This window comes from Acyrthosiphon pisum, chromosome X (assembly GCF_005508785.2).
Source record: "Acyrthosiphon pisum isolate AL4f chromosome X, pea_aphid_22Mar2018_4r6ur, whole genome shotgun sequence".
NCBI lineage: Eukaryota > Metazoa > Arthropoda > Insecta > Hemiptera > Aphididae > Acyrthosiphon > Acyrthosiphon pisum.
Window position 1 is genome coordinate 10,661,925 of NC_042493.1, and position 20,931 is coordinate 10,682,855.

At 29.6% G+C, this 20,931-nt stretch overlaps 1 protein-coding gene across 1 annotated transcript in view; it reads left to right on the forward strand.

Moving 5' to 3' along the window:
* The first annotated feature begins 18,714 nt into the window (after positions 1 to 18,714).
* LOC100162115 (sex peptide receptor) overlaps positions 18,715 to 20,931 on the forward strand; it is a 229,472-nt gene continuing 227,255 nt past the window's right edge. The window contains exon 1 of the mRNA XM_001944418.5: positions 18,715 to 19,208. The gene's annotated coding sequence lies outside the window, so the exon portion shown is untranslated. The remainder of the gene's footprint in view (positions 19,209 to 20,931) is intronic.

The window sequence follows — 20,931 nt, forward strand, 5'->3', positions numbered from 1 at the left end:
AAAATAGTATTATTTCTAAGTTGAATATTCAATTTGTTTGTATTCCCTGAATTTTTGCATATCTACAATTTAGTTGATTTATTATTACGTGTCACGGTATCGCTCCAATTTTCATTCGACCTATTTACCGCTTTCATTAGAGTGAATCTAAAGTACGAGATACCATATTATCGTCTATGGGCCTAAGTAAAATAATTCAACTGTGGTTTACCTCAAGATTCATTGAATTATTTTTATGCGTTCATCGTAAAACGATCGACGTGCAATTTTTATATCTTACTAGTATAGGTACAGAAAATTAAAAAAGAAATTGATATTTGTAGCACGATACTTAACCGAAAGTTGAAACAAATAGTGAGTTTCTCAGACAAATCATATACATCTACTGTATTTCGATAAACACAGAGAAAATAATTTATAATACTGATCTTTAAGTTAGACCCGAATGTGTTGTACCAATATGTATAAATAATGTGCATAACATACTTGCAAATTTACGTTCAACAGTTCCCATTAAGTTTCGTTAGTTCTAATATTGGATTATAGGTATACAGGGTGATTCACCAAGCATACTCACACTAATTTTTTCTTTAATAGTGAACTTATTCAAAAACTGATTTTTGGAATTTTTAAATATACTGAAACAAAATTATTTTATATTTCCTGCCTACTTAAGAAGTGTCCTATAGTGATAAAAACTTGTATATTTTTCAAATGAGAATTTTTTTTTAAAACTTAGTTGTACCTAATTTAAAGCTTCTTAGTTGTTAAAATTTTGGCACTAAGAATAATAGTCCTTACAAATGGTTTTAGAAAAATATAAAATAGACGTAATATTGGAACTAGTATTTTTTATACTTGGACCATTTTTACAAATTGATATATTAATATTAATGACTAAAATATTAAAATCACCACTGTCCCCATTTATCCATTAAACCCATTACCATTGAGCACAAAGTTAAATAACTCAAACATAAAACGTACGAATTTTGATTCTGATACGTCAATGTTGGCAGAAAAATATCAACGGAATAGTTTACAGTTAAAAAGAGAGGGGGGGGGGGGGTTATTTTAAAAAAACAGAAGTTTTTATCTCCACAGGACACTCCTTAAGTAGGTAGTACAAAAAATCTTAAGAATTTGAAAATATGGCCTTATGTATAGGTATATTTAAAAAATCCAAAAATCAGATTTAAAATAACTGCATTATTGAAGAAAAAAGGTGTAAACATTCTTGGTGAACCACATTGTATACATTTTTTTTAAAATTTATTTTCTCTTGTTACATACCTACATACCTATATATATACTTACATAGGTAACAAATGACAGTTAAATGTAGAAAAAATATTTAAAAATCAACGTTGTCAGTTTGTAAAAATAGAAATAACATTGTAATAGGTATTATGTACTCGTATGATCTAGTAACTGTTAAAACTCTACAAATTAAATAAAGCGTATATTTTAATTTGTAATATCTTAAAATAATATGTGGAATTTAAGTCGGCTTAAAGTCAGAGGAGATATTTATATAATAGTATATAATAGTATATTGTTCTAAGCACATACTATTATTATAGCTGGGATAATGTTAGCAATTGGTTAATGTGGACGTATGATCCAGATAATAAACCTACCTATATGACATCAGAATATGTATTATCTGATTTTCAGCCACCGGAACTAGTCGAGTTATACTTTAAGATATCCATATATTCCACGTTAACTAATTCGTCTGGATCAATATTATAAACTATGTTGAATGATGTTAGTCGAACATTTTATTGAAATATTATAAAATATTAACATTTATAATATAACATTTTAAATCTGGTATATCAGAAAAAATTCAATTTTTAAACAATGGAGGTATGTGGTATTAATTGTATCATTGTATCATTGTATGTAGTTTCTATTTACGGCAATAATATTATTAGTATAGATTTTTGAGTGTATTTTTATTTTAAACATCTCTATAGCTACTACTTCTCCAGGCTATTAAGTACTTACTGCCAGACATCATCTACGGTCCAAGGTTCGAACAGCTGACCAAAATGAAAAGTCGGTGGTCCTTAGAGAAGCTGAGGAATTGTTCAGGCTCTTTTACGGCATGGTAGAACACATCCTCATAGCAAAAGAACAAGAGAAAATAATACGGCAGGCCATTGGAGCAAGAGACGTACCACCGGATCCTGGGAACTGAGTTAAACCCCAGTTAAGTTATTTTATGTAGCCAAAGAAAACCTCGGGAGAGTAGAGGCCCCCATACTGTTTATATATATAACTTTATTATTTATTTCGTAATCGTGGTGAGTAGGAGCTAGCCTACCACTGCTAAAAATATGCAGTATGTATTTTATATATTTCAATAAATGATTGAGACCGGAGGAGAAGTATTGGCAACTTGGTTCCTTCTCCGGTCCTCGATACCACAAAAAGAATAAGGCTATTAATAAACTTATAAACAATATATAACCGAGATTGTTTATTACGTGATCTCTCGTTAATGAGTTGAATGTTGTCCTAGTCCCCATATTATGTAAATATATTATATGTAAGTCAAATGGTTTGTTTTACGATTATGTTACAAGCCCCAAAAAATAATCTAAAATATATACTACTCAGACTAGCGCATACCAGCGCATACTAGCATATACTTTGATGCTCTGATAATGATATTATTGGTTATCTACCTATAGACAAATAATAATAATGTTCAAATCAAAAAGCACTATGTTATCTTTAGTTTTCATTACGTTATTATTATTATATACTAAGATGATACTCATACGATTCAATTTTTGTTCACAATCATTAGCACAAGAAAATAGTATCAAACATTTTGAATATTTTACCTGTGGCTCTCGAGTTAATTCCTTCAAAATATTATAATTGTACTCCATTTAAAATGTTATTTACTCATAAATTAATTAACTTACAGTATTAATTCAATCACAACGGGCGTTATTTAAATTACTACTTATAAGTAGACTTATACCTTTATGTCTTCAGTAGGTATATGATATTACAATATTGTAGTATTGGTAATAAGCATTTCGTACCTACGTACGTTGAAATATTAACTTGAAAATTATTTTTAAGTTAAAAACAGGGCTTGAAACTGATTGAAATAATTTCGGTTTCGGTTTCAATTTTGTATACAAGTTTTTAATTTTTTCGATTTCGGTTTCAATTTTTCAACACCGGTATTAGGAAATTTCGGTTTCGATTTCGATTTTGTTTACCAGTATTAAAATTTTACGATTTCGGTTTCAACTTAGCAATACCGGTATCAAGAAATTTCTGTTTCGGTTTCGGTTTTGTATACTGATTTCTAAAGTATTTTCAGGGGGCTGTGTCGTCTATAAAATTATCATTGTTTGTCCCGTATTTTCATATTTAGTATTTGTTAGTAACTATAATTTATATAATTACTATTAATAAAGCAACTAATAATTTTGCGAATAATGAAATGGTTATCAATATTTTAATTATGATCTCAATTTTATTATGAGTATTAATTATGCGTATTAATGGGATTTACGTATTTAAAAACACGTCAATTAATAAAAAAAAAATAACGGTTTCCAATTTTTTCCTGTTTCGGTTTCGACTTTAATACCGGTATCCAATTTTTTTCGGTTTCGTTTTTGATTACGGTTTCGGTTTCGGTTTTAAAACGGTTTATATACTGGTTTCTGAAATCGGATTTGAAAACGGTTTATACTGGTTTCTGAAATCGGTTTTGAAAACGGTTTCAAGCCCTGGTTAAAAATATAGTTATACGATTTTCAATTTTGATAATGACTAAGACTTGAACATTTTATAAATGGTTTATCATATTAATTTGTTCTTATAGGAACCTAAAAATTTCAAAAATAAAAACTCCACTTTTATAGACATATCAAGTTCATATTTCGTCAAATAAGAATGCTTACATGAAAAATAAAGATGTTACATCCAAATAAAATCTCTTATAAATATTGTATTAACCAAATTTACCAAATGTATATTATAAGATTAGGTTAGATTTTGCATTACTATTGATTTTAATATTATTTTATTATATTATAATCTAAAATAAACTGGTTCTAAATAATGAAGAATGAACCGTTGCCTAAATAATTGTCTAAGTATAACACTAATCCACCAAATAACTATTCAGAATGGGTAGTTTCACCAATGCGTGACTAATAAATTAGTCAAACAAAAAAAACATCGATTTAATATTTATGAAAGTATAATCAATTTACAATTTAATTATACATAATATTACTATGAATTTTTATATTGTAGAATTCTAGTGAATATGTTACATACCTTTTAAAAAATATATATTTTGAAGTTAATAAATTAAATTTTGGAATAATATGCTTTGATACAATAAAAAGACATATTTAACGAATTTCTTGACTTCTTAAATTCACTTTGTGTGAATAATTGCAAAACTCTTAGTTGGAAAATCAATTTGAAATAACTGTAAGTCCTTAATTCATTTAAGTCTCGTTGTTAATTTAAAAGCCACTAAAGTGGAAAATTAAATTATTTTTCAAAAACGCTAGTGGGGAACCATTCATTCAATGAAACGATGAAATCATAATTCATTTATAAAAATTAAAATTCCAAATTAGTCTTTTATTGATATTACTGATATGAAAGTAATGATTTAATTGAAATAATGAGATTAAGGTATATAATTGTTCATGGGAGAATTTACAACTAACTGATACTACTAAGTTTAAACCACAAGCTAAATAGCTACACATATAGTAGGTTAGGTTAGGTATAACATGGCATATAAAATACGTATTAATCAAAGGTTCTGTATTGTACTGTAAATCTTGATAAAAACCATCTTACACAAGTACTAAATTGATCGCACAATATTCATAGTTATAATCTTAAAGTATAAAATATTTGTTCCTGACTTTAGAAAACTCGATTATCATACTTAATAATATGTATCTAAATGTATATGAGACGGACTTGGTTATAATTACTTAATAGTTACCAAAATAGTAATAGAAGTTTCACTCTGTTGTTTATAATATTAGAGATTGGATTTTATAATAATGTAGTAGGAGAAATTAAGCTGTTAACGGAGGGGAATGGTCTTAGGTGAAATAATGATTGTTAACAACGATGTGACAAGAAAATACGTGGTGTAAGATGAACATACGCGGTTGACGACCTATTTCAATGAACGAAGTGACGCAGCTGGTAATACCGGTTGCTGGTGTCTTTTGTAGGAACGACGGTTCAATGGCCCGTTACACGACATAATATCCCTGGACGAATCGATATGGGTTTGTGTACAGGTGTTGATTTAAGAGGGACTGTAAGTGAATGTACGTATGTGTGTGTGTTTTGAGCAGTTATGAATTTGTATTTCCTTGAAGGAAGTGTGCATAAAATCGTCCTACTACTGTATTGTATCTACCTAATGTTATTTGGATAGTCTATGTTATAGATGTTTATATATTTGATCACTGACCTTATGCGACAGTTTTTGTAATAATTCTCTGCATCTGGTTTATGTTCCTCCGGGGTAGTGTTCGACGGTCGGTATCACGGCGACAATATATGTATTTTGATTCATAAGGATTATAAAATATTATGTGTGTGGCGCTCCTTTCTAGAGCCTCGTTGTGTATGGTAATAAGAACCCGTGTTTTAATTATTGTGATTGTGGCTATTATCGTATGCTCTTAGAAATCCCTACACTCGCAGCAGTCGTACACAGTCGACGGCTAACCGAATGTAATTTAAGTTATTGAACACATAAAAATTATGCTTATATATTCTAAATAAATTAATATAATTATGTTATATTTATGATAATATTATAAACTAGGTTTTTCTCTTAGAAATCCCTACACTCGCAGCAGTCGTACGCAGTCGACGACTAACCGAATGTAATTTAAGTTATTGAGCACTTAAAATTATGCTTATGTATTCTAAATAAATTAATGTAATTATGATCTAATAATAACTAAATTATAGTAGCACGCTATTACACGAAAATAGTCACAAGGGTTGTATAGTAGGGGAATATTTGTATAGATAAATTAAAAGAAGAGACTAAGTGAATTTGGCGAGTAATAAGGGATAATTGATAATGTGGTCATACCGAATGTTGAAATGATTCAATATACATATACGTCTGAATTGATGTTGGTGGATACTCCTCTTGAACAGCAAAGAAAGTGTATCGTGACGCTGACTGGCGTGGACGTTGTGCATCGGTGGTCTTGTGGAAAAAACTGTTCACCGAGTCGATCCCGTAGGGTCCTTATATAATGTGACTTTGGTGTGATCCCTTCTTCTGGTGCATCAATGTCTGCGTTTACGTATTGATGTGTTTATGATTTTCTGTCTTCAGTGGTATGACAAAGGTGCCGCTGGTAATTTATTGTGTTATGATGTCCCTACATCTATAGTCGGAAATTTGTTGTCGGGGTCTTGAATGTTTATTATGAATTATAATGTGGTGTCGTCTTGCGCCGTTGATAATTGATAGTTGGTTTTTACTAAACGGCTGGTCGGAGAGGTGTTTAATATCATTTATGTTTTGCATGTGTCGTGTGTGGTGTATGAGGGAGCGTAAGTATATGCCTAATGCGTATATATGTATACGTATATTGGATCACCTCACACTCAGTACGGACCACCATTTATTAGTTATCCCGTGTTTTTATTTAAGTCTAAATATTACATATTACAATAACTACATATTTATTGAATAAAAAATTAGAAGCTAATTTAGGTAAACATTATTAAAGCAGTTATAAACACAAATTAGGGATTGAGGTCCATTTATACATAAAAAACATTCTTTGTGGTAATGAGAATGAAGACAATGTAGAGCTTGATTTATCGCCAAGTGAAATAACATGTAGTAACCGATAAAATCTTCTTATGTGCGGAACGTTCATGTAGTGAATATAAGTCAGTGTTGAGATCAAATCGTCGTAGATTCATTTTTGAAAATTTGCAATCCGTTACATATTATTATAATAGGTAGTTTTTTTTTTTAATTTCACACCAAATGCTCTGCGGTGAATGAAAAAAAGCGCCCCTACTGTTCAGATTGTTTGCAAATTATCTGGAATGCATTGTTAGAATCCTGCTCAAAATCCGTTATAATTAATGAAGGTTTTAATGTAGGTTTAAATTAAGTAAATTTTCAATTAAAACAGTGTATAATAATTATTATTGAGTTTTATTTAGTTACACCGCATACATCGTAGGGCTTACGGTATGAGCACGATCATAGTATTTAATTAAAACGTGTATTTGAAATAATTGATACAATTTATGAAGTGATACTGTCTTAAAAGTTTTATCTACGAGCAATTTGGAATTTTGTGTATTATTTGTCCAATAAATAAATACTTTATTTTGTTGAAATTATTAAATTCTTTCTTCGTTTGGACCACTGTCAAACTTGTTTGCCATTCACTGTTCTATATTCTTCTTAAACTTGAATTTCGCTCACTATTTTTTTTAACATTAGATGGAATATTATGTGAATTAGGAGATCGTATCATCGAATTAAATGTTTTAATATTGAAACTGAAGGAATCACCTCTGTTTCTTTTGCTTGTAGTTGTATATTAAAGAGTAAAGACTACCTTGTATAATATGATGTGGAATATTTTGGCTGTCCATAGCTGATTTTTTTATATTTGTTACAGCTATTTACACACGTCTGGAATATGATGGCGGGTATTATTTTTAGGGAGTTAATTGCATTTTATTATTATCATTTGATCACTGTAATCATTTTCTAAATTCGAAATGAAAATGAAAAAAACTAATAGCCTAAAAAAAACAATATTCTTAATAAACTCTGATCGAACGTTGAACTCCGATAATATCGGATACCGACTACATATCATAATTATATCTAATCTACAATATCGAACAATTAATCAAATAATTTTTTGTATGCATCGCGGTGAATTAGTCGCTGATGAATTGATCGCGACTAATTCTCTAGATACCTATTTGTCATAATATTAACTGATCGTATTTTACCGTCTATCGTTCGGATTATGATGAGGATTTAATCCACATCACTTTTATTATCATTTATGCCTGTCTAGGTATAACTGTATCTACTTATAAAATTACCCAAATAATTATTTCCTAATATGCAGGTGCAAGTAATATTATCCTTGATGACATGTTTCACCTTTTTTATTTACCCCCTGCAAATTATGTTCACTTTGGATTTGCTCTTTTTACTTCGTTATTTTCGTCAGATTCCCCTTTAGACTGTGAGCGAAACGATTATTGTATTGAATTTACAATGACGTGTGTGTTTAATTGAAATTATATTTTCATGTATACACGAGAAGTAGTAGAAAAATGCTTTATTTTTTAACTTTGAAAGTGGTTTTTGATAGCGTATTGGATCCAGATGGTACTTTTGAGAGGCAAAAATGGAAAATTCCCATATTTTTCATAATAATTGATAAATACGAAATAAAGTTTTTGGAAATTTAATCTGTATCCAATTTATAATTGACAGTGAATTATTTTTTTAATTGTTGGAACTCTCATTTCATGATCATAAATAAAATAAATATAAAGCCTAAGCCAATAGGCGATAATGATAGTACATTATCTGATATGCATGTGTTCTTTAAAATTATAATTTAATATACATATTATTAGGGTTAATAAATAGTATTCTACAAAATAAAATTATAACTTACCTATTAACCCAAGAATCATATGTTTATATACTAAATACAGTTTTTCCCGTCCAACCAAAGCATCGCATATTCACATTTTAATGTGTAGGACGTAGGTATGTCATAAATTATTATCAATTCATTAATTGAAAAACGGTTATATTTGTATAGTCATCAAAATTACTAAAAAGTCGTTTCATTAAAAAACAAAACTAAATCACTTATTGATGTGCGAAGGTAGAAATGAATTGCTTAATAAAGTTTACGTAGTAGGACAGAAAAGGTAAATAATTACTACTAGATTGTAAATATTTTATAATTCGTTGATTATTGCAATATAAGTTAGGTGGCTGGTGTTTTCATTGTATTATTATATAATATATAATAATATATAATATTTATGTTGGTAATAATTAAATTTATTTTCTCCTTAAATATTTATTTACGTACCTATATATCAACCTTTATTTATTTAATTAATTTGACTAAATAAAATCTCTTTTTGTCAACAGTTCCTTATAAAATTGCAATTTAATATTTATATAAACATGAATACCTATAACTTATGAATAAAATATAATATAGTATTTAATATGATGGGTATACATAATGTATGCATAGTTTAATTAAATGTATTCATTTAATTTATAACTGTAATATTTGTGGAAAATAATAAACTTTACGGAGAGTTGATATATTGTATTATTCATTTTGATAAAATATGAACTCAACATACTATATATTTTGTATTAAAATCTAAAAAGTGCTCTGCAGTAATTTTCACATAAAAAAATTCTCTCTATCGACCCAAACTGTGCAATAATTTCCATTTATTTACTGTTTTATTTTTAAATGCCAATTGAACATAACAAATGTACAGTAATTATATAAGAATTATGATATGTAACGCTCGGGGAGACTACCACACGTCGATTAATCAGGTGTTAGTGTGTTACTTAGTAAATCTTAATTTAACAATAATATCATATTGAAGCCATTATTAGTTTATTAGCAGCTATCAACAATTATATAGGCATTGATTAAATACACATTATACAATACTATCGTATATATTTTACTTAATGGTATATTTATCGATAGGTACTACGAAAACTTAGCTATATTGAAGATAATGCACATTAAGTACGTAGCACCAGTAATTAATGTAACCATATTAAGGCTATGTTTTTATTTATTTTAAATAACCCTATGAGCTATAAGCAATTATATCACTACTGATTGTGTATAAAGTGTCCGTTGTTGTAGACAAAATTGAAATAGACATATTAAATAAAATATGACCTGTAAAATAACAACAACTCATAACTTGTTTTGTTGAATAAGTTCAATGAAGTTCTCTAATTAGGTCCCTCGCAAAAGAAAACTGTGCTTATGAAAATATGAAATTAACAATTTTGAATGTTGTTACGGGACAAATACACACATAATACACACCACTAAAGCGGCCATTCTCATGGCCAACATATATTGAGATGGAAGGAGACATGAGACTTTTGACAGATATATGGATTTTGCCGATGGAAAATAACACCATTATAACCAAGTGACCATCGAAACGAGAGTAGTTGGGCTTGCCTAACCATACCGGTGCGTTACCCAATGTATCTCACTTCAATTCAAACCTTCAAACAGTCAACACCTCCAAGCAAGAACGTAACGAAGCCTGAAGAAATTGAATAAACACCAGCCGAATCCGTTATCCAGTGAACCGACCGGCAACGTCGATCTGCGGAGTTGATCAACAGACTGCTGTAGAAGCGAGCTATCAAGCGCTCCAACGAGGCCAACTACGGAGCGATAGCAAGACCGCCGACAACGTAGACCTCACTGGCAACGAATTACGGACTGGCTATACCATACGACTGACGGCGTGTATCTTGTTTACCACCACTCAGAGCTAATCGGCTATCAGGCATTGTCTCATCCACAGACACCTGGCGAACGTCCTCGAAGTGCTAACAATCCGCGTCAAGGCGTAAAGACGGGAAACGCAGTAATAGCTTACCAAGACCACGGGGACACCGGCTCCAGCGACGGCTAGGCTGAACCCATCCCAGCTGACGGCCAATACCGTCGGATAACCACGATAAATACGCATGAAAATTGTCTTTCTCAGGACAACTATACATACATAGACCCCCCCCCCCCCAAGCGCGCCTGTTATGGCCACGTTTACCAGACGAGGCTCATAGAGGGGACGCCACTTTTATAAGCGGGCCCGATGTGTTTAAGCCTATTCCCCATCCCATAAATTGTATCTAACCTTGTAATGAAAAAAACATTCATATTCGTGTACGAGGATCCCGATGATAGGCTGGCCTTCGGACCCCTCCCACCTTTTGTAAAATATACAATTCATTCATATACCTGATGGAAATAAACACGTACATTTTATACTGAAATAAAATACGAGTTATCCATTATTACGTAACGGTTCCACGTAGAGTACGTGCACCGTTTCAATGTATATACTTGAATATAAGACCCCATAGACGTCGCTCTGCGATATGAGAGAAGGCGTCTGTTATAATATATCGTATATATCGTAAATTAGGTAGGACACTAATATGGATGTCAGATGTGTTAAATATGATCTCGATGCATATGAATAACGATTCTTAGTAAAGACCATGCCAGCCTCTGTTTATAATGATATTTTATAATTTTCTTATATTACGATTTGTTGATGACTTGCGTCCAGGACGAGATTATTAAGTTTGTCCGAAAACAAGAGATAAGGCTAGGTCAACACACCAATCTAGCAGCAATTCGATTACTTGACAACTCTCAAGACATAAGGTGTGTCAAACACCGAATACCATATGAGTGACTCATATATGATATGACTTATATGGGGCCTCTACATCGGGAGTGATAACTTAAACATTTTTTTGTATATTATATTTACCAAAATATTTGTTCAACAATATTTAATATTTATGTACACCTTTGAAATGTATCGTTAAAGATCATCAATCATTATAATTATAGAAAGACTTCGGGTGGTTTATTTAAAAAAAAAAGAAATTGTATTACGAATAGACAATAGTTATTTATTTTTCTACGATGGTTGAACAAATTTTAGTCAAATACAAATAACATAATATAAGATATAATCATATTATATTATAATAAATGTTGCTGTTCTTAACGTATAAGTAAATACCAAGATTGGGTACTTATAGATACCAAGTAAAAATATGAATGTAGGTAGGTTTGTTATATTAATATAACATTAGTTTAATATTTTTGATATATCTCAGTGTGTATAAAATAATAATATAGACATTTGTAAGTTCCGGTATTTAATATATATATTTTTAAACCACAACGAAATAAAAACAATGATTTAAAGAAAAATAATTATTTTAAATGTTTAAATACTCAACTTCATCAATATTAAAACTCCTAATTAACATAAAAATGTTTTGCAAATTATGTTATTTTCAAGCTTTTAAATAGCTTTAAGAATATCTTAGAATATTTTTAGTCTAGCTTTTTGACTCAAAACCATATATTTTATACACTATTTTTTATTTTATATTATTACTACAATCCCTGTAACTTTTAACAGTTAATTTTTTAGATTGATTTAATACAACTATCAAGAAAATGATAAAAACTGTGAATAAAATATAATGAGCAAGTAAATCAATTTTATCACAATTTATTTTTGAATGCTGAAATGGTGAGTCATTTGCTGTGTACGTTATATTTTGTTTTCACCTGTTACCGATCGGTACTTAGGTATTATATAACAAATATCTTATCTAATTTATATTTATATTTTAAAAATTAACTGAGATTCGTAAAGCCTAGTTTACTAGTATGAGTGATTAAATATAATATTTTTTTTTGACATTTTTCGTGTCTTTTAAAAAATAATATTATATACTTAAATACTATTCATTGATATATTATGTTAAAATGTGTGTAAGTACCTATAATTTGTATTAAATATATTGTTAAATGCATAATATTTTGATTTATGAATGTAATTGAAAAAAAAAAAATACCGCATTGCGATTAAGTTAGGTATAAAACCTTTTATAGTATTCCCGCAAGTAATTCGAGAACCGTTTTCATACGAACATAATGGAAACTGAAAGAGACAAAAAATATGTAAAATAAAGATCAAAAATAAAAAGTTTTGTGGTCTGTTGAATCGGTAGACTGCTTTGAGGAATCGTTTTCTCTATTGTATTGGTATTGTTTGCTGGCCACTTTACTTCATTAATTTATCGATTGAATCTTTCTTTACATTACATTACTATATCTATTATGTATGCACTAGAGACATATTTTATTATAATGCGTACCAAATAGGTAAGTACTTAGTATTAATAATACTATTATATCAGTGACGCAGTGGTAGATGATATTTCAATATGAAATTAAAATGTATTTTATGTTGTATGATAATTTGCCCACCAATTATATATTTTGGTTTAAGTTAAAAAAAGCATAAAATTGTTCTCCTCCACAACCAAAAATAAATTCCATTTACCACACACTTGATAGGGGTGGATGAATGGTATATACGGAATTTGAACACGTTGCTCTTGAGGTTTCGAAATGTACTCCTCATCACGTAACTGCACATTATAATCCGTCCACCGATTATTACCATCCCATCTCACGTCTTCAGATCAATGGTTGTGAGGGTTGACACGACGGAGCAAGCACCGGGTGGCCTCAATGAGTGCGGTCCCCATATCTTGAAATATTTATAACGTTTATTTAAACTGTACACGTTGACGTGATATAATTTTATTTTTGCAATGGTAATAACAGAAAACGTTGCACTATATATATTTTAGCGGAAACGGTCAATCACTAAAATTCTACGTTTCCGCGATAATCATTCCTATACCGATTGTTTCCATTACGCACGAGTAACAGAGTTCCTAAGTTCCGCCATAAAAATATCATTATTAGTGCTGAAGTTTTGATTCATTCATTTTGCATTGTTTTTAAAATCGATGCTCCTTCTATAACATATAAGTATTTTTGAACTAGAATAAGAAATGTAATTGTTTTAACTATTTTTATTTTTAATTTTCGAGCTCATTTTTTTAATAATGTTTAGAACACATTATTGTTTTTAGGGTATTTAATACTATAGTATTACTAATAGTAAATACTATTGTATTTACGATTTTCAATTAAAAAAGTAATGTGCTAACAAGGTTTGTACCTTATTGAATATTATCAGTCGTAATTTTTCAAACGGACTCGTACGCTTCGTAAAAATTGAGAATACGAGTGACGACTGAAAATTAAATGAGAATAATTCTATTTTTTTCTGATTAAATGTCCACGTAGAAGACTATAAATTGTACAACTGTTCTCCAAATATTTTTTTTTTAAATTTAATAAAAATAATTTTTTGGATCAAAACTTGTTTAAAATTTAAAAAAAATTAAGTGCAATAAAATTAACTATTTAAGGTGTAATATTTTGAATTTTTAGGGGATGAAAGTATTTGTTTATTAGGGTATATTTTGGGTTTTCATAAGGCATTCATTCCCAGTGCTTTTACGATTATATATTTATAATGTTATACCAAGGAGGTTTAGCTGCAGGTGTTTTAAAAATACATGATATTATCAAGTAGTGACGTCGCACGAAGTGGAATATTTAAGTGTCAGCTTTCCGAGCAAATAATAATAATAATATACTCGTCACAATCGCGATCATAATAATAATAATATATTGTCGTGGTTGTACGTGCGTTAATCGTCATCATCGAAAAAAATAAAATAATATCGTAGTGGTAGGTAATAATATTAATATATAATACGGGACGGGCGATTGAAACGAATATTATTTTGTTAAACTGTACCTAAGCGTATTTTATAAAATATACATTATATACCTACGGGGCTCGAGCTCTATACATATTATGTATTATATTTCTATACATACGGTGAACGTCGTAATACGCGGTATAACGTCATATAATAGGATCGTTGGTATCGTCCGGCTTTAGCGTTTACCGGGGTGGTTATAAGACAGAGGTATATACAGGGTGTAACAGGAAGATGTCTGACAGATGAAATAACTTTTGTTCTGATCAATATTAAAATTTCTTTTTTTATTTATAGATTATAATCATTTACATTATGCGTATAATATAAAAAAAATGTATTTTATTTTTTAATACTGAAGATAAAAAAATATTTAAACTTGATTTACATTTATTTGGAAAAATTAAAAATATCCAATTTGTAAATCTGATTATAACAACAATTTTGATAGTAAAAACATTCATCTAAGTCAAGTAGTTTATTTTTTAGAATTTTATAAAATATCAATATCTTTTTAAAAAAAATAATTTAGAACGTATGTAGGTACCTACCTAACAACTTTTTTCAAAATATTATTTTTGGGAATTTCTTGACATGAGCATATTTCTTGAATTATGTCTTAACCATATAATTTTCACAATAAATTGTCATACGTTAATGTAACAGCATATTATTTATTTTTTTGTCAGGATTCCCTGTTACATCCTGTATACGGACGTGGGTGAGTGGGCCCGATGCTATCCCATATTGTTGTGTCTGTGTCTAAGCACCTGTGTGTGTGTGTGTGTGTGCAAGCTGAAAATATTTTTATTCCGTCTTTAACGTTATACCATTGGAACACATTTTGTTTAAACGACGCTATTGCTACAACTGCTTCCACTACCATGTAATACGACCGATGTGCGTGTGCATTAAAACTTTGTCCGTTTGAAGATTTACCAGAACTTTTTCACAAAAGTGTATATGCGTACCTATACCTATCATGGCCGGGCTGTTGTCACTCTGATTCTAATTATGTTTTTTAATGCAGTTAAGCCGACATGCAGTTTAACTATCATCTGTTCAAAACGGTGGACAAAAAACAATTTTCAATAATATTCTACATACAGGGTTTGGATTTCCCGGAAAATTTCATTATACATAACGTATAATACTCTATAAAGCTTAATAATTTTATACTTCTGTACATTTGTAGAAATGTTGATTATAATTTCCTAGTCATTTACTTTGATTTTGTATTAATTTTTCAATTCGATATAATATCTCCAAGCAACAGTACCTTTTTTTTACGTGGTATCAAGAGCCAGAGGAGGGACTGCTGTTGACAATACTTCTTTTCCGACCACCATCGTTTATTTATAGCCATACTAGGTAGGTAACTTCCAAAATTAGCTTTAAAAGTGTTTATTTAACTTTTTATTAATTCAAAATATTGCGACTATATTATTATATTGATTAAAGGAATATCAATAAAATAAATATTTAAATTTTAGTTATAAGAATTATATGCAGTTTATTTTTTAATTTCATTATACAGGTTTATTATTATTTCCGAAATTTATTATAACATAATATTATAATATACTATTATATAATATATAAATGTATAATAATATATTACTGCAGTTAGTGTATTGAACTGCCTTCGTTAGTTTTTGAAGGTATTCTTGTCTAATACAAATCCAGATTATTGTGGTATATGTGGTATTAGGTAGGTATCATCAGTTATAATTTTAGAAAAAGTCTACAACGCAAGTCTATAATTTCATCAGTCACTCAGAACCGTGAACGTCCTTATAAAGCTTCCTTACAAACAAATATACTGTTATCAATTACTTAAATAGTGCAACTAAAAAGATAAAATATAATTTATGCTTTCTTTGTTCAAGTTGTGTATGAGTAAGGAATGAGGACAAAGAAAAGATTCAGATTATTCAGATTAATTAGTAAGTTATTATCGATGATTCAAAACATCTGTTTGATGAAAAGGTGAACAGAAAAATTTAAACAATGTAGTAGGTACTACCTACTAGGTAGTATGATTATGTCGTAAAATATCGTTATTTTCTGTTGAAGCTTACAAGGTCGCCAAAATCTTAACCATAAATGCTTACAAAAAAAATTTCAAATAAAAGTTATCAATATTAATTGATTGTTTCAAAACTTCATTATATTTAATTTAAAGTCTAAGGTATAAAAATTGTAATTATAATATGATTTTAAACTACAAAATAGTTTCGATTTTCGTCATTTTGAAGATTTTTTTCCAAAATGTTAACTTTAACCACTTTAAACATTATTAATTGTTGTAAAAACCACTTACGAAGAACCTTGTAATAAATTGTTAAGATTTTTGACCAAAAAACATCAATTTAAATTTAAATAAATAGGTATGTGCCTACGATTTTTATAATTTTGTAAAAAGCTCAAAAAGAGCTCAAATAGTTTGACAATATTATATAGTATTATAATCGTATTTGTTTAAAATAGTTAATATTAATATTCATTGGTGAAATTTTCAAGTCTTTGCCGTCATTCCTTTTTGAATAACAACACAAAATATAATTGCATATTATAAATTATAATATAATGATGTGATTATTTTTATTTGCCTCGTAATAAATTATTCGGATGCGTGATTAAAAATTCTCTATTAGTGACAACCTTCATCACCTCTACCCTCTTGGAACTATAGTGTCCTCCTGTTATGGTTTTTTTTTTTTATATATAAGAGAGAGATAAAGGCTCAAAGTTATAATCAAATTTGAGCAAGTCAAAAAGGAAGGTGAACAAAAAAACTTGCCTCTAATAATATTTAAGTTCACCTCGCCTTTAATAATATAGTACAATTTAGTATAATTATTGTACTACTACAGAACTTACAGTTTATATTATATTATTATAGTTATGTTATGTGTAGCATTTTTACTAAAATGTGGATTGGTTATTTTTTTATTAATTAATAATTGCATTTAATTAACGTCCAATAGCACTATAGTCTATAGCAGTATTATGAGGAAATAACATCGTTGCATAATATTTAATAAAGACTAATAAATAATACAATAACCGATAAAGTCTGATTAAACAACCTAAACTATTGTCAATAAATTATGAATAATAAAATGGAATTAAATCTTAAATTGTTATCAATTATGAATAACAGAATAATGTGATTGGTATACTACGAAAAAAAATATATAATCACGAAAAGTAAAATGTAAAAGTTCGTTATTAACAATATAATATAGTTCTACATATTATATAATTGATGTAAGTTGAAAAATTCAAATTAACAATAATTATTCCCAATTCCAAAAATTTTAATTATTGTAATATTAAATGTATAGGTTTTTCTGTTAGTTTTAATTAATATTGATAGAATGATGGAACATACCCAATATAATCATCTCAATAATATGATCGTATCAGCTATCAACAACTTCATGGATCAGGAATTTGAATCTTTAAATATATGACAATTTTCTACGACTCTATAATACAGTTGGCACTGTTGGCAGCTCGTATAGATATCCAATAGAAATCGTCAGTTTCAAAATAATATATTATATACAATTACATGTTCGTAATAATAATAATACGCTATGCCGCGGTGGTCAGCTCCTCAGCGGATAAAATTCGACAATACCTAATTTAATGGCCTCGACGGTGGTCAAAATACGACGTGTCGTTCTAATATTAATGGTAGGTAATGGTTGGTTTGTAAAATAAACCGCGGTATATGGACCTGCACAATATTATAATATTGTCATTGTCGCCGCCGTCCATCTACCGCGCGCCACAACCGCGGTAAGCCGCTCTTAACGCACTTTATCGGTACAACAGGGCCGCGCATTGTGGTTATATTATTATAATGATATGGAGTGATAAGACAACAATAATGACAATAATATACCTATTCGCGCGTATAATTTATTAATTCGTTTGGAAAAATAAAACACCGTATAGGCGCATTGTATTGTTATTGTTATTGTGGTGATAAGACGATAATAATAATAATATATTCGCGTGTGGCGAAATTGGCCGGCGGCGCGGCGGCGGGCACACACATGCGCCGTGTATTGATTGCCGGCAACAACAACGCGTCGGAGTCGCGCGCTCTCGCGTTACAGACCGTTAAATAATCGCCGCGAGAGTATAAAACGGGAAAACCCGAAAGCCACGGCGATCACAAAACCTCAGTGTCTTGCCCCGTGCCGGCGACATCCCTTCGCGCCCGTCCGCTGCACAAGTCGCAACGAACGGTTCTCCTCGCGTATATTTCCCGTACCTACACACGACTCGAAAAAATACCAAGACATTTTTTTTCCAGCAAATCTTTATTATTATTATTATTATTGAAATCAATAAACAATACTCGATTCGGGAAAAAATTTCATTTATTTTCCCAACACCTTTTTAACCGTTTCCCCCCCCGCGATATTTAGCCTTTTCGTCCGATTTTCAGTCACCACCACGCCGTCGATCGGATCAACGGTCCAATAATCATCATCGTTAATATCCACGTCCCGTATCTTGTTTAATTATCTGTCCACCATCGTCTTTGTCGCACCCTGCCCGGAGAGGAGGGGCACCGCACAGGGCTGTCCGTCACCGCAACGCCAGAGACAGGAAGGCTGTACATATCTACTGTTCACACCGTCCAGACGAGGTAGGTTCCTAAATATAGGTAATCATATTTTCTATATTGTCATGTGGACGGTTTGAACGATATGTCCAATAATATCTACTGTTCACGCCGTCCACACGAGGTAGGTTCCTAAATATAATCATATTAAGTATGGTTTTTTATAAAAATATTTTGAAAATGTAGGGATAATAATATTATAAATATTAAAGTATATAATACGACTGTATATTATAATTCTATCAAATTACTTTTTACCTTGTTGAGTAGATTATAATTGCATATCGTGTGTATATTCTAAATATTAAGTGCCACGTGTGTGCTGGAGAAAAAAATCAAACCGATTTATGCGGAAATAACGATTCCAAACATTATTAACCCGAAATCAGTCTAGATATTGTTAAAACAAGCACATGTTTTAATTTTTTAAAAAAAAATCCAATTAGTAGGTATTTTAAAACGAAACCAGCTTAACTAGATTCGGCCGTGGTCATGCAGGTGCCGTATATTAATCTTTGCGATTTTTTTAATCACACGAAAAGTGTTGGTCGACAAAAAAAAATGGCCAGGTCCACATAATTGGATAACCAATGGATCACTCACCCTGCTATGACTTATAATAATTATAATAATAATGTAGTAGTAGTTTGATTTTAATTTATTTATAAAATGCGTGTTTAACAATCATGTTGTCAGGAAAAAATCATAAAAAGTAATGTTTCAGATTTGTATGGTAAACATTACTGAAAATACATAGTTTCAATGTTATTATTTTTTAATCTACATAATGCTAGTATAAATTTTATGTTATGTTTATTATGTAAATTATAACGATTGTACAATTTTTACATTTGGCGAAATTATGTATTTTCCAGACAATTATTCCGGAATTTTTTATACTATTAAAACATTTGCGATAATAACATTTAACAATTCATTCTTCATGGTCAATAAACGATCCATTAATATAAAAATATACTTTGTATCGATTCAATGCAAATTTAGTAAAAACAAAAATAAACAAGATATTTACCCAACACTGGTTTTTGATCGAATCAATTTTGTTTTTGGCGCAATTCAGAATTTTTTATTAAACATTTAAATACCTAAATAATTTCTAGACAAGGTCTAATTTAAAAAATCTTTTGCTTTTTTTTGCTCAATTTATCGACTTTAATTCTTTTAATTTTTTTGTATCGTTTGATGATAACCACATTTTTTCTGTCATACATCTTACATGTTTAAATTTAATAAACTGTTCCTACCTTAGTTTTTCCATCGTCGATTAAAATTATTGGAAAAATGAAATTAACACAAATTATAAACATCAAAAATACCTCAAAAAATACATTATTATAATCATTTTACGCGTTTGGTGTTCAAATTTTGACGAAATCAGATATTTAAAAAAAAATACGATTTTAGTTAACTTATTCATAAAATATTTATTGTAAATACATGGAACTATTTTTATCACATACCTATATATTATTATTTTCCACACACGATGCAATTTTCAAAAATTGTAAGACTAATTTTAAGCTATTTATACCTCAAATGTTATTTTACGGTACAATAGCGCTTATACCTGTGTCACCAGTAGTAATGGTCAATATATTAAACCAAGTATTTATTTATCAGTACCATATGAAACATGATTTTTTTTCCAATTTTTCCATTTTAACCAATCCTTAGAAATAGAGTGGCTGGTCCACTTTTTTCCATCGTTTCCTTCGCTTTTTTTCGT